The 21,010-nt window shown below is 40.9% G+C and overlaps 1 protein-coding gene and 1 long non-coding RNA gene across 3 annotated transcripts in view; one reads left to right on the forward strand and one right to left on the reverse strand.

Moving 5' to 3' along the window:
• The window catches only part of LOC127472152 (uncharacterized), a 32,435-nt gene extending 12,243 nt beyond the window's left edge, over positions 1-20,192 (forward strand). Inside the window, exons 3-4 of the long non-coding RNA XR_007904885.1 lie at positions 16,344-16,434; positions 18,584-20,192. This is a non-coding gene — a long non-coding RNA (uncharacterized LOC127472152). The remainder of the gene's footprint in view (positions 1-16,343; positions 16,435-18,583) is intronic.
• PPARGC1A (PPARG coactivator 1 alpha) overlaps positions 1-21,010 on the reverse strand; it is a 367,739-nt gene that overhangs the window by 90,342 nt on the left and 256,387 nt on the right. The gene's annotated exons all lie outside the window — the stretch shown is intronic.

Genomic DNA, 21,010 nt, shown 5'->3' on the forward strand with positions numbered 1-21,010 from the left:
TTCTGAGATCCTGAAAACCAAACACATTTGCGGACCATATCCAATCCCTCCACCCTGGTTCACAACCTTTGTTTAAGGAAGACAAGTAATCTGTATTGTGAAAAAAGGCTGTGCTCATTTTCCTAACGTACTTTCCTGTGACTTTCACCCTCAGTTATATAAGAGTGGGAAGCATGGACAATTCATTCTTAATGCTAGCTCAGTCCTGGCCTCTCCTGGGCACTGGCTGAAAATAATACTAAACCATGCTGAATCATTTACAGTAGCTTTATGATGTGGATTATCATTCAGCAAGGACTGACCTGACCTCATCACACTCATTTCATGCAGCAATGCAGACTGGACTCCAACCAGAGTCTAACAAATGCCACCCACACTTGGCACCAACACAAGTCATGCATTCATGTAGAAGGTTCACTCGTAGAATAAAACTGCTTTAAATTTATTCTTGAAGTAAACTTTCAGTAATTGTCATATCCTTGCCTCTTCTGTCAGCATGGGCAGTGCTTTAAAACTGTAAGCTGCTCAGACATATATGCAGTTTTTTGTTTCAAGCAGCTTCCCTGCTCTTATTTTCAGAAGGGTATTAGCCATTATGAGAAAATATTTTGTTAATCAATGCTTCCAGCAGTCACACAGATTTCTAATGCCTCTGCTAAAATAATGGTCCTTTATTCTGCTTCTTCCTCTAGACAGAGATTCTGGTCACAAGGCACGGGAACAATTTACCTCCTCTTAGACATAAGAGATACTGTGCTACAACACAATGCAAAAATGTGAGCTCCTCAGTCATGCAGGACCTGGTCATATGGCTGCCCACTGAATTCCTTCTCTTTCCACCATCATAAAAGGGAGTACAAGATGCTGTTGCCATTTATATTCCACTGATTACACAAGCTATTTTCATGGCAGGACTCTGCTGTTGCATTCCATCTCAGAGGCTGAACAGATTGAGCTTTTTTAGTGGATTCTATTAAAATAGATGTTGGTTCCAATAGGACAAATTCATCAGGTAGGGAGCTTTTACAATGAGTCATTTTAAGGTAATCTTTGTACACATGTTCTTCAAATAGCTTGAACTCTTTGAATGATAAAAGTACACAGAAACAATAGTAGCTGTGAGTGGAGAAGAAATGTTTCAAAAGCTGGTTTTGTTAAATGTTAAACCAGAAAACGAAACTCTGATTTTAGACTGGATTTTTCTATGTGTATTCCCATCCTTACTGATTTCTTTCTAGTATTAAAACTAAGGGAAACAAAGGTTTTAATTGCAGGACACTTTCAGTTTTACTCATGAACTGTCACTATCAATCATTTATGTTTTCTAGTGAACTCCTACACTAAATAAAAAGAGAATATAAGAATAAATCTTTTAAAAGGAATCAATTTGCTGCACATCAATCCCTGCAGGCCATGTGCTCATAAGTCAATAGTTTAAAATGAAAACATCTGATCAAGGTAATACACCTGTTAAAGGAGCATAAAATTCCAAACCCAATGGTAAAATATAAAGATTATGAAGCCTCTTAAAGGAGCCATCAAAGTAAACTATTACACAGATACATCTGCTTCATACCAGCACCTGCTCCATCAGTGCCACTCACAATAAATGAGCATTAGGACAAACATTTCATAGAGCATCTGCAGAAAATAGTTTTTTTCTGAAAGTAATTCAGCTCAAGAAAAGAAAAAAGTAATGATTTAGCACTGCATGCACTTTCTAATAAAGTATCTCCAAGCAAGAAAAATATTAATGGTCTGAGCTCATCACAAATCTGCACATTAGCAATTTATCAGTCATGTTTTACACATGGAGCAACTCCGATACATGATAGGCAGGGTGAAGTGACCAGCATGTTTGAGCGTGTTGAGAGCTGGGCTCAAGCACACTCCAAAGCTCACAGGGAATCAGTACTATCACGGCTACTATGAGTATTACTATTACACAGTTCAACCACTTGTTCTCTTTTTCCTACCTCAGCAGCTCTAACTTTTGCAGTTTTGCTGGAAGAGGAAATAAATCCCCTCAGCAGCACAGGAATCCTTGCACTTTTTCAGTGTGTCATTTCCCCCCCTTCCTTCTCAAGCAATACAAATCCCACATGGAAACTCTCTGCCAACATACTCACTTATGCATGTGCTGGTGGTAGAGCCAAGGGAATTTTTGTTTCTCTTTTGTTTCCCTCCTTTTTTTTTCTTTTAATTTAAACAAAGAGTGTTCATGGCTACATCTGAGGGACTTTTGAGCCCCTTTCCAAAAGCTTATGGACCTTTTGAGTCTCAGTTGTAATTAGTCTCAACCATGTTTTGTAGTGCTTGTGATCCCAGCTGGGTTTGGCCCTGAGTTTAAAATGGAGGGAAGGGCTGGTACCTGGTTTTCCTTCTCCAGACTTTCTCCACCTTTCTCACTTATTTTCTTTTTCTTAGGTTTTGCAGACATGAGAGGAAGAGAAATATAGTTGCATATGCAGGGCCAGGGGAGCAGCACAATTTCTCCCAACACCTGGCTCCCAACCAAACCAGTGGCCAAACCTCCTCTGGCTTCACAGCCCTGGGAAAGGCTTTCACAACGGTGCTAACACAAATTTCACACTCCTGCATCCTCCCTTCGTGCAAAAGAAAGCTGATCCCAATACCTAAACTTTATGTCACCCTGGTCCCTGCCCATGGATGCTGCTGGGGGGCACAGGGTGCCAGCAGGCAGCTCCCAAGGGGGGACAGAGTGCCTCCCACCCAGCAGCACATGGACCCACATGAGGAGCTAAGTGTGAACTAGAGCCCACCAGTGTTTCCCTTTTTGCTCCAGAGGCCACTGGTGTTAACGTTACCCTCCGCACTACCACATGAGTAATGCCACTCATGCGACCAGAATTTCCAGGTGTGGAATTTAAATTCTTTGCACCTTTGACTTACCTCATGAAGGAGAGACGCCATGGCCCGAGCTGCCTCAGCCTGCCAGAGACCACAGTCCTTCACCAGGAACCCAAGCTTTTTCATCTGGGACCCTCAAAAAAGGGCATTTAACACATTTGTCAAAGTGGTTGAACAGTCAGGGCCACTGTCAGGCTTTATATAATGCTGCATTTTTGGCATTGTTTTTGAAATGCCCGGTGCAGGTGTCAGCCTGTTTAAAGGGTACAGTATGTGTGCACACCTCGCCTTCCCCGTCAGCACACGAATTGTTACCTCTCAGAATGTATTGCCTTGGCACTGCTGACATTTATGTAGAACAGTGAGGTCTATTTTGCCAGCTATGACTTCAGCGTCATTCTCAATAACTTTAAAAGATCAACCATAACGAAACAAAAAGGCTTCTGAATTTTATTGGCACATGCTACCACAGGAAATATAAAATACAGGCACCTGTCACAACTGATCCTTCATTTTTTGAAAAAAAAAGGAAGGAGAAAAAAATCAAACAAAATAAAATAAAATTAAAAAAATAGGGGGGGGGAGAAGCAACCATAGCCTGCAGAAGTGCTCTGATCTGTAAGACCACATTAAAACAGAGGAATGATTCAAAAATAGCCTTGTCTGAAACATGGCACCAAAGGTAAGTGCAGTGAAGGAGCACTCCCAGGCAGGGCAGGGCAGGGTAGAGCAGGTGCCTGCTTCGGGCATCACTCACAGGGCGGCAAAGCTGCTCTGGAAAGAAGGGGTTAATATTAGCTGCGTGTTATACTCAGCGATGCCTTAAATAATCATCACATGGCTCCTGTAATCTGTTCCATGCTGTCAGCGCTGGGTTAGTCATAATAATATCAGATAAGAGCTGTTCAAAGTGACATACTAACCAACATGAGAGACACATGACTTTCTGGCTACATGGCTGCCCTTCACCTGAACTTTGGCTTAGATAGTTTTATACCAGCACAAGGTGCACTGACGTCAGAGTGACTTCTCTGCATCGGTGGTGGAAAACCACTGGCACCCCCAAGCACCCCACAGCCCGTCCTCTGCAGACAGGAGGTTCTGCTGCTGGGGCACCCTCTGGGCATCTCCCTCCATTTTTTCTAAGCTGGCTGCAGGGTAAGGGAGGCACTTTTGGCAGGGGGCATGCGGGGTGACTTTTCCTTTTTTTACCACTACTTCCTGCCTCTCCCCTGCCTCCTCTGTTGCAGGTAGCCAAACAGAAGAGCAGAGAGGCTGGGGAGAGGCAAAGCAGGAGGACGAACCCTAGCTGGGGAGCAGGAGGGGGAGCAAAAGCAGGGGAGTGGTACTTGAAGGGGAGGAGGTGCCACAAGGAAAAGCAGCAGCAAGGCTATGAGGATCTGCAGCATGGAGGGCAAAAGTGGGTAAAGAGGGAAAGGAAATATTAGAAATATATATATAGAAATATATATATTAGAAATATTAGAAACAGAGAAATCGGTGCAAGAAATCAAGGTTTAAAAAACAAGGTCAAAACTAGTTGTTGTATGCCTTGAAAGACATCAAAAACAATGAAAATGCAAGAAAATGCAAGACAATGCAAGAGATCCAGCATTCACAAGGTGCCCACGGCCAGACCCAGAGAAAGGAAACAACTTCCTCTGTATCTTATGCACCACAGCTCCTACTCAGCAGCCACGTCAGCCCAGGGGGAGTTAATGTGATCTCCCCAAATAGCTGTCTGCTGTTTTCTTTTTTAGGCTAGAGAGATGCCTTTTTTTGTCTGCGGGTGTAAAGTTTCCTGCACAATCGTGCCTTGGTGTTCCAGAAGGCTAAATAAATACAAATAATTAATAACAGCAAGCCCAATCCAGCAGGAGGCTATGAGCTGGTGCTGAGCAAACCACGGAAATGGTACAAATACCCTGTTTATAGAAAAGGTGAAGGGAAATCTGTTGTGGAGTTACAAGAGGTGTGAAGACATCTTTCCTGACAAGTATTATGTTATCCTGCCAGTGCTCCAGTGGCACAAGACTGCTCGTGTCCTACGGCTCCACTCTCAGGCTCTACTAGGGTGCACCTCAGTAACACTGCAGAGCTCCAGCAGCTGCCAGCCTGGCCACACTGTTCAGAGCAGCTCTCTGGAGAAGGCATGGGGGACAGCTGGACCGCCCAAAAATGAGAAGAGCTGAGCAGGCTAGTGCAGAAGGTCAGCTTGGGAAGAGCACAAAGGGAGGAGAGGGAAATATAGAAAGGAACTGCTGTGTGAAGGAAGGGAATTCAAGGGAAAAAAAGTAAAAAGAGTGAAACAAAAGTAAAAAAAAAAAAAAAAGAAAAAGGCAAGAAAAAGGGGAAACATAGCATTCAAGAGAGGTTAAAAGAAAATGGAAAAACTGTGCCAAAATGTATTTTGCTTTATTTTCCTGAATTATCTCTTCCCTTATAAACTGCAGCACACTCCATCTGTACCTCCTAAACCAGTAAATTTTGCCCCCTGAGGAGGCAGATATGGGTCCTCCTTGAGGAGATCTGGATTTTGAATCTTACTGCTAAGTGTTCAGCAAGTGTTCATCTCTGTTACATTAAAATGCCAATGGCCACCTGACATATTCCCGTATGAGTCCCCACTAAGCCAAAAAGGATGGTGTCATTCTCTTCACTGCACAGAGAACCAAAACCAACCATGCTCTCAAGTCCTTAAATTAAATTGGACAAATCTAGGAACATGAATTTGTTTCCTAAAATTAGGTGGCCTCAGTTCCTGCATTGTTCTTGTGAAGAATCACCTCTAGGATATGGTGGGGAGTCTGCTAGTGTCATCTCAGAAGCTAGCACCCTTGTTTCTACCTAACTGAAGCCTGAGTGTGTTTTCTCTTCTACTAACATGTCAGAACTGATGTTACACAACAGTGAAATGGCTGGAAATGGTTCCCTGCTTTTTTGAGTCCTCTAACCCTAAGCAGGGCTCTGGGATGCACTCACATCTCCATCTATGAGAGGCAGAAGGTATGTTAGTCCTCTTCTCTTACTGAGCTGTGCAGAATTTTGTTCCAAACTATGCCATTTATTATTCATTATTATTTAATGGGACCAAAGAATGCAATATGTGTAACCAAGAAATGTGCCAAGTAATGTTCTTTCCTTTAATGGCTAGATCAAAGGGAACTTTATGAGGCTGGTGCTGGCTAAGTCAGTAGTGGCATTTGCCCCAGATCCTCTGCAGCACACCTTACTCAACCACAGTTTTAAAATCTTTAAAGTCAGAGACCAAAAGGTGTGCTAGGCATCTAAAGTTCACTTGCCTTTATGAGCTTTTTTTCCCTTTTCAAATAAATGTTTTTGGAAGACATTTCTCTAAGCTGACTTGCAGTTAAGTGCTTAACATAGCATCTCGAGTACTCAAAAAGCAAACAGTCCTTGGAGAACACTTTTCCTACTCTTGCTCTAAATGCATGCAGTGGGTGATGGAAAGGCTCTTAGACCTGCCAGAAAAGGGATGATTTTCTGATTTTTCTCTTTTCTCCTTTAGTCACCAGCTGCTTTGTCAACAACTAGATATCCCCCGCTCCCCTCCCTTCCTTGCCCCCAGTAAGATTTGTAAATGTCTCTGGAAAAGTTGTAAAACTAGCTCTAGCAGGATATGCATTCACCCTAATGCTGAAGACTCTCAACTGTGATAATTTAGCAGATCATTAATCCCACTCTCTAAAGGAGGCTGTAAAGCAGAACTAAATATGCAAATCCTCTTGTGCTTTAAACTTGCATCTGTCTGTCCGTCCATCCAACTATCTATCCATTGTAGTGGAATTCTCCTAAGATCACGCTGTATTCTAATCCATTAATGTAGCTCAACTGGAGCATACAAGATTAAATAATAAGAAAAAAAAAAAGATGTAAAAATAACATGGAGGCCTCAGTACAGCGGGCAATCTCCCAGACTTCATCTGCACCACACGTGCAGAAAGGGGTGCGCACAGCATCGGGGGTGAGTAAATGAGCCTTTTATCACCACCCACTGACATTCAAGCACCTATTACTGTAAGGCACAAGTGCAAATGAGGTGGGTGGCCTCTTTCTAGTCCACTTCACTGCACTGCAATGCAATCTGGCATGACCTCCAATTCCTATTCAGGACAGCGAACATTGTGGTATCAGGGGGTTTGGGTATTCTGGCATGGCTGCAGGTGGTATGCTTGCGCAGTAACTACCTGCACAATGCCTGGGGCTAGACACTTTGCTCACATGAGCAATAAACTCCCTCAATCAAATGTAACTAAGTGTATAATTTACTATTTGCAGCTATTCTAGCATGGAACTATTCCTGCTTTAACTTAGATTCTTTTAGGTTTTTCTTCTGGCTTTAAATCAGAATCCTAAATGAACATTTTAAAATGTAATGATCTTTGCTCCTTAAAAATTGCAGTATCAACGTCTATGGGGCACCTTCACAGTGAGCACTGCAGTGACTTTAAAGATGCAGCACAAATCAGACTGCTAACAAATGCAAAGTAACATTGCAGGTGAAAACTCAACAAGCAGTCCTGGACCCTACTATATATATGCAGTATCCAGGTGGAAAGAATGTCCTCCATTTCCTCAGTGGTTCTGGAGAGCAGAATACAGTAAAAAGAATAGGCGAAGCTCTCAGAACCTAACCCAGTGGAAAATATCAGTTCCTGCTTGAACCGTAGGAGCTCTGGAAGGCAAGAGTCGCCTTATTTCTGTTCAGGGGAAAAAGGGGCACTGTGCAGATGGGGAAGACCCAGCTTCAGCAGTTTGTGTCAGGGAATAACAGATTTATTCTTGGTTGGAAAGCCCTGTGGGGAGTTGCAGCAATCTTAAGGCTGGAACTAACACTATCTCTCCAGCAGCCACAGGACTCCACTCCTGTCTGGAAGTGCAGCTGATGCTCCCATATGGGATTTAGCTGCTGGCAGAGAAACTCTCTGATTTGCTACAGAAATCTCCACTCTCATTCCTCAGCCACTTCAGTGTACTGTGCAGAGAGCTACTCATCTAGGGAGACCTAATGGGCTGTGTCTGCCTCTTACACCTTTAAAACCTTCCTATTCCCTCACTGAAAAGCTCATGTCCAGAATATTCCTCTGAGAAGCTTGTGGTCTAAGGGACTACTTGGGCTTACATAAGGTTGTTTTCTGAAGACCACTTCTGCCTCCCCATTGTTCCAGTAGAATCGGCACAGTCCTGTATGGAGCTTTCCACTGGACTTGGCACATCAGAATCCAACAGAGTGAAAGCTGAGAACTGTGGATATACCCTGGTGTCTTGAACACAGCAGAAATTACCCATATGTGCCATGGGGCATTTGGATGTACGTGTAGGCACATGAGAACTTTTATATTTGCTTGTATATACTCATAAACCTGCAAGCACTCCAGAAACCAAGCAACATCATCTGAAATCTCATCTAGACTTTTTCCTTCTCTCTAACCAGCTACAGGCAATTTCCTCTTCCCACTGTTGGTGACAAGATCCCCTGGGTCCAGCTCAGCTATTTGGGTTAGACCAAAAGCACGATTTGCTGTGGCTGCTGGATGGTCTAGTGACCACTGGGTGATGGAAGTAACACAAACCTCGAATCATTTCATGTCAGACATACAGGAGGCCACTGCTTTACTGTTTACCTATAAAGGTAAACAAACAAATGTGGATACCTATTGTTTCTGCTACTGAAACCAGAGATGAAAGCAGTACAAAAATATTGGCCTTTGGCATATTGACACTTCTATCTAGTGAAGCAGGACTTGGCTTTTAGTGGAGATGTTTGATGGGACAGGAGAAGAAAAAACACATAATAAATTTATATATATCTAAAAACATACACAAAAGATGCAGCAAGATTGACAAGTACGAGAAGGAATAGTAGGAGTAAACATAATTAATTTTGAAATTAATTTCAGTATAGAGCTTGACAATAATGCTAAACCAGCTCCTTAACCTCTGCTCCAAACAATGTGGCTATTGTCTCCTGGTAATCCCGGACCTCAGGTCAGGAAGCACTGGATTTTGTCACTCAGCACTGATGTGTGAACTCACAGGGAGTTTTGTGTCTTTACACCTTGTATCTATATATACACAAAGAAAAAAATAGAATTTGTTTACTAAATACTCTGCAGTGGGGGGAAGAGATGGAGAGATAGACAAAGGGTGGAAGGAAGAAGAGAGGGAGAAAGGGAGGAAGAAGGAAGGGAGAAAGGGAGGGAGGGAGGCAGGGAGGAAGGAAGGAAGGGAAAGAGGGAGGGAGGAAGGAAGGAAGAAGGAAAGAAGGAAGGAACCAAAACCAAAATCTGATACTTATGTGTGCATAAGTACCAATTAATTCTACCAATTAAAATGGCAATAGAAATCAAACCAAAGCTGCAAATACTCAATGCCTAAATATTATTGCAGTGTCCCATTGTGCCTGGGCCTATTCCAATATGAAACAGCTCAGAAATTAAAAATAGAAACAATAGGGACTTAAAAAAATTAATCCTCACTCACAATGCACACAAACACATTAAGCTATTTATTTTTATGTTATGTGTCAGCTCTGCATCGAGAGAATTTCACAAATAACTCTGTGTCCCATGCTCTATTACATGCATGGAGTATTCAGAAGAACAAGAGTTTGCTAACCAGACACCATTATAACCACAAGAAATTATAGGGCTTCTTTTTCTGCAATAGTTTAACATGATTTTAATTATATATGAAGAAAAATTTGAATAATTAGCTTTATAAAAAACTGCCATTTGCTTCAGCAAGTGTTTAGCTCTTTTACTCAGAAAATGAATCACATCCATCCAAATTTCAGGCTCACAACAAAGAGCTGCTCAAGAATACAATGCAACCTATTCTGACAGCATCTTCTCATTGCTCATGACAAGTTTACAAAGGCAACAGCAAAAGTAAGGAAGCAGTCTTACTGTCTGCTATCTACAGGGTCATCCCCAAATCCATCTACTTGGTGTTTGTGTGCCACAAGCATTGTATTGAGGAGACATTTTACAGACTTCTACAACATACTGCAGGATGCTTCATGTAGTATGGATTAAGGCAAAGTAGAAGAGCTAATAACTCTGCTCTTACACCACCAGCATAAAACATACCCCTGCAAAGGGAAAGATTAGCATTAATTGCCTGTTGTCAAATTCATAATTTTCCCCAATTTATTAGAAGTTTTGTGCATTGCAGCACCACGAGAACAAGTTTGTGAGTACTGCAATACACCAATCTTTATTCTCCCTTTGGCAAATTAATGCAGATATTTTGCCTTATGATAATTCCTAATTAATAAGAGGGTTAGAAAAAGTCCCGCTATTTGGAACTCCAGTGCTACTGTTATTCATTTGAAATTCAACTCTTAAGTTTTAAAAAAAATAAAATATATGCAGGTCTCTCTTTACCACATCCCATTTACTGCAAGAATGCTTAATATTAGTAAATTGGTCCCTTTGGGAATCTAAATGTAGGCATATATAATAATACACGTTGAAAACCATAATTCTATCATAATCACTTCTCATTCCGGGTTGTTGGTTTTAGGTTTTTTGTTGTGGTTTGGGTTTTTTTGTTTTGGTTTGGTTTTTTTGTTTGTTTGTTTTTTGGCGGGGGGGTGTTGTTCATTCAAAAAGGAGACTTCACACTGAAGAGGTACAGTAAGATTTGGCTATTTACATAAACAGCCTAAGTTTGAAGTGCAAGCTCATTCATGCACAAATAACCCTTTCATATATGAAATTCTTACATGTAAAGGTAGAGAGTTAAATAAACTCTGCACTACAGATTCACTTCAGGTAGTCTGTACAATTTTCTGCATAAAAGACCATCAGGTCAGCCTGAAAACCACTTGTGAATGATTTAAAATATAGGAAAAATAACACAAGCCCGTAGATCAAAGCCCAGGGCTATGTTTTCAAAGGGTGTTTACTGGAGGTGACTTATGTGCACAGTATATTCTTACATCTTCCAGGTTTTTGAATGGTGGTAGGGACAGGCAATTTTAACTCATTCTGAGTCTGCAACTTTAATAAGTGAAAAAAATTGTGAGGCAGACTCCACAGTCAGCAAAAGCTACCCACGTAGCGCACTCCAGTGAGCAGGAAAGGAGGGTATGCGCAGGGGAACAACAACCGCGAAGAGGCTTAACCTGATTTCCTAGTTGGTATTTCCAGCCCTGCTGACGCACGCCCAAGAAGGCTGCTCGCATGCGATCTGCCAAGGTGTCGCTGCAGGGATCTTGGTGCTGGCAGTCCCCTGCCATCCTGCTCCCGCAAACCTTCACGGCAGGAGGGAGCATCTCAAGCCCATGGCCATCAACGGGGTCTGCAAATCACCAATGAAGCAAGAGTGGAGGGGCAGCACCTGGCCTGATGCACTCTTCAGAGGCACTTGGCATTCACATTTTAAAATAGGCAGGTTTTTCACAAAAGAAAAGGAGGAGAGGGGAGAGTATTGTCTTTCTTTAAAAGGGTAGTACATTAGTGACGATATTTTTTCATTAGATCCCCATTTGTCTGGTTGGGGAATTTATGGACTTTTAAAAATAGATTTTGCCAAACAATTGTGTGGGCAACTGCTGACTTGCAGTCTGCAAGATATCTTTCCGTCAGCCTCGGGAAGATTAAAGCAGCTTCTATTTTCATCACAAGGGAGCTAAGGATGTAGGCACAAAGGAGAAATTCACTTTTTGCCCACATCAAGCTGAGCCTCTTGCCAGATGATGCAGCGTTCGCTGCAACAATTGCCAACATAATGTGTTACCTTCTATAGCCCCTTCAGGTTGAAGAATAGCCTTCTACTGCTACACGTAGAGAGCAGGAGTATTTCCCAGTCCCTGGGTCTACTGTTTAACACTAGGACAATTCCTTTCCTAATCCTGCATGCCAAAAAGCTGACAAAACAGTAACACTGGCATACAAAGGAGCAAAATCTCTGTGCATCACACACATTTGAGAAAAGAAATGGAGATGAAAATAAAACATCCTCTGAAAGATCACAGCATTACTTATTCTTGTGTCTTAAGTCCTGATTCTAATCTCACCAGCATGATGCTCAGAGAGAAAAGCAAGCCACAGCCTTTTATGTACCCCTCTTAGATAGATGAGGGGGGAAAGAGCCCTGCCAGCATATCTGTACAAGACAAACCTTGCATTAAATAGGGATACAGGGACTCAGGAACGAGAATGATCTTCTCAGATGTCAAATCCAAGCCCCTGGTGTCCCAGGCTACAATGTGGTGCAGTTCCTCTTGGAAAGTGATCACCAACTCCCATAAGGAAAGTCCCCTGCTACCCTCAGAAGCAGGCTCTTCCAGAACTTCACTCCGTTCATGGTCTGATCTTTCTCCAATTTTCAACCTGCCTTTACTCGTAGCTAGTTTATATCCATTTATTCTTGTGAAAACATTGTTTTGTAGCTTGAACAGTCCTTTCCCTCCCCAGTGTTTATCCCTCTAAAGTATTTATGGTAAGCAATCGGATCCTCTTTCTGCCTTTGTTTTGCTAGGCTATCCAAGCCAAGCTCTTTAAGTCTCCCTCACAAGACAGGCTCTCCATTCCTCTGATCTTCTTGGTACTCATTCTGAACTGAATTTATCATCTGTGCACACAGATGACCTGTTGTACATAGTACTTTTGATGGAGTCACATCATTTAATATGCCATAGAAATAACATAAACAGAACAGATATGAGAGAGAATCTATGGGATGTTCCAGTTATCCTTGGATACACAGACTCATAAATGTACTTGGCACTTACTGACTCAAAGACACAGATATATTAAAATGTAAGTACTTAGACAAACAAAGACAGAAAGATTTTCCTTTGTTTAGCCAGAAAAAAAAAAATTTTTACCCTGAACCTAAATGTAGCTTTGGAGGAAAAAGTTTATTATGGAACCTACTGAACTTAAACCACAGCTGTGCTACCATGAAATACCATCCTCCTGTTTATAACAAGGGAGGGGCCCTGTGCCACAGTTCTTATTTCAAACCCTGATAAACATCTACGTGAAGTGCAAAATGTGAAGGAAAACTTGGGGAGAAGACCAGCATCTTTGCATTCGTAGCATTATTTTCTTCAGCCTGATCTGACCGGTTCTGCTGCTGCCAGAGAAGCAGATACAGAGATCGAAAAGCAAAGCACCTCACCAGCTTTCTGATGAGGCAACTGAACCGCCCTCACTTGCAAGCACATGCAGTGACCCACAAGTACATTTAAGAGCCTATTGCTAAGGGTCCCCAGCACAAAACTAAAGTAAACCAAACCAGGCAGTACTGTATATGTAGCAATTGTGTCAAGGTATGCCAAAAGTCAGCAGGCTTTCAGCAACATCCCACATACGGCTGCAAACACTCATGCCAGTTAATTAGCAGTGGCATTAAACGAGACAAGGGACACTGAGCAGGACATTGGGGTTAACCTTACCCTATGTGATCTGTGCCATATGATCTTTTATTCCATCTGTTATCAACATACTTCAAGAGATTAATTCAATACTCACAATTTTGAATGAGCAGATACCATTTTGTTACTCCGTATCATACTTCACAAGTCTCAAATGTTCAGCATCTGATTGACAGCTTGAAGAGGTGCCACAAGGTTAAATGACAGCCTATCAATTTTTCAAGGGCAAGAAATCCTTTACGAGACATTCAGAGGTTTTTCCTTTTAGCATTTTTCCATTGTTTGCCTAACCTTAACCTCAGGTACACACTGGAGTTTAAGGACATGCTGCTGTAACAGGGATCATCAGTCAACAATGAAAAAAGAATCTCAGAAAGGTGAACCATATGCCCACCCTGAAAACACATACAAATGATGGTAGTCGCAAAAGATATCACTGCAGATTCTGCTTCTATGGCAGAGCCTCTGCCATTAGTTTACACCATGCCCAGTGTTGGCACCTGCTCCTGAACTCAAGCGATAGCCCTCCCATCAGTTCTAGAAGGGACTTAGTTCCACAAGCACCACCCACCACAAAGGCACCTTGCTCCTCTAACCCTGAGATAAAGCTTTATGCCACATCAAGGACAGCATGAGAAAACTGATAGCTTTACTACTCACAACAATGCAAGGGGAAGATGAAGCTGTGAAAATCCCCGAGCTTGAGGAGCCGCTCTACTGGACCGTGAGCGAGGGCAGCCAGACAGAAACATGCAGCCAGGCACATGCAGTGCTGCTTTTCTTTATAGGAGAAGACAAGCGATTTCCTGGCATATGTGCAAATGCCTTGGAAAGTACCGGCAGGCACATATGAACATTGCCTGGTAGCTGGCAATGCCTGTGAGCACGGGACCCCCGCAGTAAGGGAACCTGGATGGTGCCCCTTGGCCTCCCAAGTGACAGTCACTGCTGGCACGCATGTCGAGCACTGCTCCCTGCCTCGTCCTGCCTGGCACCCAGACTGCACAGGATAGGATCTGGACAAACAGCAACAGCAGCTTTTTATCGGCCACTGGAAATAGGGCCAGTTAGTATCACTGAGTCATTAATCTGGTGTTATACTGTAGGTCAAAACGTCCTTCTGTTTAGACCTTATTGTCAAAGTCTTCCGCTTCTTCAGCATCATGATTTACTGTTTGGAGAGATGTAACTTCATGTCACTGTCACTTTTCCTGTTTGTGTTCTGCTCTTTGCCTCTGAGACATCTTGACACACTGATATACAAACCAGAGACGCAGAGGTGGTTGTAAATACTGCACTAGGATCCATTCCTAAAAACTTGTAGAGACTCTAACACAACTAATTGCACATGTGCAAGGAAAAGATTGACTTGAGAAATTCATAAAGAAAAAATATTGCATTAATAAATTAAGAGCTGCAACCTGTCTGAAGTTCAGCTCTATCGACTGCTAGAACATCTGAATGATTGCTATAATTACTGTAGATACCAATGCCACTTTGCAATATGGCCTCTTGTGCTTCTATTGTCTTTCCCATCTTTGCAGCAGTATTATAGCTCCAAATGCAACTGTTGCTGAATTTAAGCCGGAGTGCCTGGAAGGCAAGGGCTGTATTTTATACCACTATGCTTCTGGTGCTTAATTGGGTCCTAAACTAAATATGCTGAATATATACTTAATTAAATGTGCTAAAGAAATATTCTAGGTGCATTTAGAAAAGATTTGTTTGGTCAACTAAGATGTTTTGCAACTGTAATTGCATTATTGTTATTGGCATTTCTAAATCACTCTCTGCATTTCCTTTGGAATAAATGTCTTAGTCGCTCACCACTATAATGTATTTCTGTGCTACAAAACTGGAGGAACACATTATATATTCATGTACACTTGGCTTTAACCACTTACTGTATAACAATGAAGTAAGGATTATTATGCAGTAAGTTTGCTGAACAATCATTCTTTTAAACCATAAATATATTCTGCATATACCACAACATCCACCCAGTAAGAAATTGGGTAAACAGAACTCACTTATATTTTGAAATTGAATGGACAGTTAAAACTGAATTAACTGGGCAAATAATAGCATTTCAAACATGTAAAGTATAGTTCACAAACTGTGGTATAACACAGCCTATTTCTCTTGCAGTACAGGGAAGAGAGAGTTATTAATATCATGCATGTTCCTGACTCATATACATTCATTCAAAACCAGGTTTTGATACTGGTCTTAAATAGCTAAAATTATAAAAAGATAGAAAGTCCCTTTATATTACATTTTCTGAAACATCATCAACACTGAAGCAGAGCAAAGGAAATCCAAATCCATTTTATCAGCTTCTAAATGTAATGTATATTACCTGTGTGATAATATCTTCTGTCACACTATCCAGGACATTTACTTTCTCAAAAAACGACAATCAAAAACAAAACCAAAGAACACAGGACACTAAAAAAGAAAAGGGGTGCTCTTTAGAAAAAACCGACTATACTGAACATGGACAAAGCAAAAAAAGGACAAGTTTAATTTTTTCACTCTAGCAGTTTTTTAGTGTACAGGGATTTTTCACTGTTTCTGTGTATTGCAGTTTTGTTAACAGGCAAGTCCCAGGCATATGCTTGTATAACACAAAACATATTTGGTTTTAGCATTAATAATTCCTTTAATTACTCTTTTATCAATTGTGTCATATTTGCAATCTTCACTTACTACATCTTTCACATTTTATATTTTTTAACCTCTTGAGAACCTCCTCTGCAATATTTTGGAGTATTTCACATGGCATGAAATACAAGCAGCTACAGTATAAAACAGCTGACCAGATTCAAGTTCAGAAGGCAATCCTGCTTGATGTGGTAGATCTCTGGCCACAGATCTGATTTTGTGTGGTGTTTGGGGAAGGGGCACAGGCCATGCCCCAGCCTAGCAAAGCTTTTAAGCACACACTTAACTTTGAGCATATGATTACTTCAAATTACTTCAATAAGATTATTCACACACTTGAATTAAATGCTCTTCTGGATTTCTGCCCTTATGCATGGCACACAATTTATCTCTGCAGGGGCTCCCAAACTGCAGAGGAAATCTGGGAAAGAAGGATAAGGCACCTGTAGGTATTTTCAGGACCTAACACAGCACCCAGGTGAAATAAGGTAAGATCTTTTTTAACATCAGTTGCAAGCAGCAGCTGCTTTCCAGTGCTGAGATGGGTGCCTCTTACGAGAACCAGGGTGGGGGGTTTCTTACAGCCTATTAAAAATGGATTCATAGAAAGTTATCCTTTTGTAGAAATAGAATTATTGATCAGAAAACTCTTTTTTCAACTTACATTTTCTGCAGACAAAAAACATTCTTCTTATGAAGCTCCTCACTTAGTTGTTTGGTACTGGATGTTTTTCAACAATTTTGGGACGTAGAGGAAAACCTTGCTCATGGTCTAGTTTTCAGGAGTATTAAAAAAAAATTTGGTGTTTTTTTTTTCTTAAGACAGAATAACAACTCTATACCATTTCCTGAACAGCTTTTGTTTCCTGATCCCACATAGCAGCTCCATTACACAGCTCCACTTGCCCAGACCTCAGCAGACCACAGGTTGGATGGGTCCAGGCAGAAGAGCTGCCCTTTAAATAGACAGTGCAGCTGCACATAGGTTGTTTGGGGATTTAAGTGTCAACTCCTCTAACTATATTAATGGGAATTTAAAGTGTAAGGGATACCACCAATCCAGAGGGGGGAAAAAAATAAATCTTTGATTTGAGGTTACTTCAGCATCAGGACCAATCCAGAACAACAGCATGTACTTCGTAGCTTTCACAGGTAGAATGAAATATAAGTCTCTTCTATATTAATGTACTTCATATTTCATAATGAGAATTATCATGTTGGAAATAGTTCTGAGAAACAAAGACACGTAGCCAGTGCTGCTCAGAGTAGTTTAAAATCAGACCTTATTTGTCTGTGTCAACATTTAAAAGTAGGGAGTACGAAGGATTTTGTTAATTTTGTATTAATAAAGACCCCAGAACCCTGCAGGGATCTGTAGGCTCCTTCAGTAATTACAGAGTGTGCCAAAAGACCATGTGTTGTATTCCCAACAATGAGACAGAAGCACATAGTTTTGCTGCAGTCTTGGTACTTTCACTATGTGTCACTGTGCATCAGCATTAGCTGAAGAACCGAGAGCATGGCTAACAACAGAGAAAAAAGTAAAAACAATGACATACGATTTTTTCTGAAACATCGCATATCTCTTTTCCATATATTAGGAAAAGGTTATGCTCCTTTCGCTCGTAATTATAAAAAAAGAACGTTAATACCACAAAGGTTCAGCATAAATCAATTTCAAACTGCTAAATTTATTAGGCAGTGCTTGTAATGAATTATCTGGAATGGGAAACAAATCCAAGGCTAGGATTTTTTGCTGATACTTGCTAATTGTATTGAAAAGACTAGATAACATTTATGTTTCTATTAAGAACTGCTAATTTTTTTACACCTTACAACCACGGAAATACATTTTCTTATCTGCAGAGTATACTAAACAAAACTGATTTATACAACTAGAATTGTGTTTAGAATGAATAAAAATTACTTATGATGGCATAAAAATATCAAACTAAATTATACTTAGAATTTTTAAATGTCATGGGGAAGTACTTTAAAGCATAGATTAACAGATGTTACTATTCCTGTTCTTAAAATTATTGTAAGTATTAGTAGCATTATTATTATAATATAAAGAGGGCTGCAAAAAAAATGCAGAAATCCTTGAGGTTGCCTTGTTTAGGGTCTGAACCAATGCCTACTAGAGTTAAAGAAGTCTCAACAAATATTTCAGATATACTATTAAGAATGAACGAAAATATCATGGTGATTTAGTTTCAATTCTGTAATGGCATTTTTAGAAGTACTGATGTATTTCTATCATATGAATATATATATGCATTTCTAGTTCAGAGTTAGATCTTTAATGCAGCAGTCTACAGACAGTCCCTATAATTAACAGATAGTCCAGCACGCTAGTTAGGCTTTCTCATCTGAATTAGATAGAGTCCAAAGAGAGAAAGAAAGAAAGAAGAAAAGAAAGAAAGGAAGAAAGAAAGAGAAAAAGAAAGAAGGAGAAAGAAAGAAAAGAAAGAAGGAAAAAGAAAGAAAGAAATTGAGGAAGAAAATAAATTTTTCTATCTGATGTTTTATTGCAATACTTTCATTCATATGTGGATATTTAAAAATATGTTTTAAAAGTTAGCAGATATTTCTGTTGAAATGCAAACCTATGGGTATTTTCATCTTGACGCACAGGGGTCATGAAGAAATCTCAGGAGCTCTAATGAGAAGATACCTCAAAGGTTTGTTGCAGGGACGTGTCCAAAACCCAAAACTGCTGTAGCTCGTGACCCAACATTGGCAGTATCTGTTGGGCAGACTGACAGGAAGAAAATATGCAATATGAAGAAGTCTTCCTCCACTGTCTTATCAGAGAGGAAAAGTAAATGCCATCATGTTGACTGAAGGGGAGGTATCACACACCATGCAGTCACAGAGAATGAACTCCACAGTGAGCAAGAAGCTCCACTTTTTGACAACGAACAAGGCGGGCAAGTGAGTGGACACCTGGTCATTTAAAATGCAGCAGGATTGGAATGTCAGGCCCATTTGCCAAATTGCTGCTGCTGTTCTGAGCCAGAAGAAGTAAAATGTGTTTCCCTTATACATTTCAGCTGCTGTGCTGTATCAGAAGGCACTCTGGGCTGGAATGTGAAAACAAGCCCCAGTCCTGGATTCTTTTCCCACAGCTCCTACCAGCTTTCACACTGCAAAAACCCATCTGACAAATACTGCCATTAGTGCATTACCTTCAAATTAGGACTAATAAAATCCTGTCCCAGCTTCATATAAACCAAGTGCTTTTTTTTTTTTCAATTGCATAAAGCACAGTGTTAATTCCAGCAATTGCTTGGGCAGATGATAGACTTTGAGGGTACGGTAAGTAATTCCAGCCTGTAAAGCCCACTATGTACTGATAATGGAGAAAAGCAACTCACATGAGCAGTACACATCACCCATACAAGTCACCTGCCTTTTATTCAGCAATTCTTCCAACTATTCCTAAAGTTGGTTGCATGGGCAATGCCTGATAGAGATTTCCCCATTGCCTCTGCACATACAACCTTGTCATTACACTCTCCTTACTCTCCCAATCAGAATCATGGCACGACATTTTGGTGCGCTTTGCATCGTCCGCCCAACACTTGATCTGTCTTGGCTGCTCCCATCTGCTGCAGCACCTCTCACCTGGCCCTACAGCATTGCTTTATGTGCTCTTGGTGCCCCACTCAATCTCAACACAGTTTTTGTAGAGAAAACATCTTTACTATTCAGCTGCATGTCCTACAATTGAATATCCAAATGTGAATATCTAAATGCAATACCTTTCATCAGAGGGAGTTACTCGAAATATTTACACTAATTATGCTTCTGTCTAAATTGGTTACTAGTCTTATAGTTAAACTACCAGAAGGATTTCTAAAACAATTGATTTTTTTGCTGGTTAGTGTTTCTTATCAGACAGATAATGGAAGACAAGAAATAAATAAACTCAGGGAGGTACAATTACATCATCTTACTCTTTCAGCATGATAAACAAAATGGTATTCGCTTCCCTCCCCAGAGTGCTATGAGGCTTATTCCATTAAGGTTTGTCAAGTGCTTGGTTGGAAGACCCTGTGAGTACACGGTGTTATTAGTAAATATTAAATAGAAAACTAGATTCTAATTATCAGGATAAACAGGCTAAGTTCTGCTTGGCTAAATGCACTTGGGAGAGGAACCCAGGACCACCAGCATGCTGTAGTGTTGCACATCCTTATCAGATCCAACTCCTTTTAGCCTCCAAAAGATCAGGTTTGCTCAGGCTCAAACCTACCAGAATGAAAATTTATCACCTCTACTATCCCTTCCTCAACACTGAATAAAAATTGTACTCACACTTTAGGGCGTATTATGCATAGTAGACTGATGCAATTTATTTTTCAGGCATCCCCAAACTTGCTCATCACCCTGTACAGCTGGGACAGAAACAGAGCACACAGGTAAAGCACACAGGGCTCTGCTCCTGCACCTGGTGGGGGTCCCTTCAAGTACAAGGTCAACAGTCTCCTCTGTCACTGGGCTTGTGACTGCCTTGCCCTTACATCCTGGTACCTGAAGGAAATTCCCGTTTCATGGTCTTTCTGCCTTTTGCCACTATGAAGAAAGGAAAAAAAAACACCTCCCTGTAAATGTTTCACCAGAGATAAAAGAGACATATAAAGCACTTGTGCAACACTGCATTAATGAATTGGAATTCAAGATAAAACTGCCCTTAATATCATGTGTGGGTAAAGGTCTAAAATATTTTTGCATTGATCATTCATGATTAAAACTGATGTCAACTGGTAGCTTTGGTAGTGGTTTGTTTTTTTTTTACCTTTGCTGTCAAGTGAAGCCTATGCTGGGCACAACCATCTGGGGCTTTACATCTTCCCAAGCGTGCTGTGCAGTCGGATGGCATCTCTTGTGTAAGAGGCAAAGACTGACAGGGATTCAAAGGAGACAATTGCTGCAGTGAAGAAGCTCCTTTCACATCAGGGGAAAAGGTGGAGATAGATAAAGCTGTGGAAAATAACGCTTCTGGTGGGTAGAACAGGAACCCTAGTGAAGACAGAAGGCCATTCACAAACAGAGCTT

The sequence above is a fragment of the Manacus candei genome, unplaced genomic scaffold, assembly GCF_025592945.1.
Source record: "Manacus candei isolate 608988 ecotype Guabito, Panama unplaced genomic scaffold, ASM2559294v1 h1tg000028l, whole genome shotgun sequence".
Lineage (NCBI taxonomy): Eukaryota > Metazoa > Chordata > Aves > Passeriformes > Pipridae > Manacus > Manacus candei.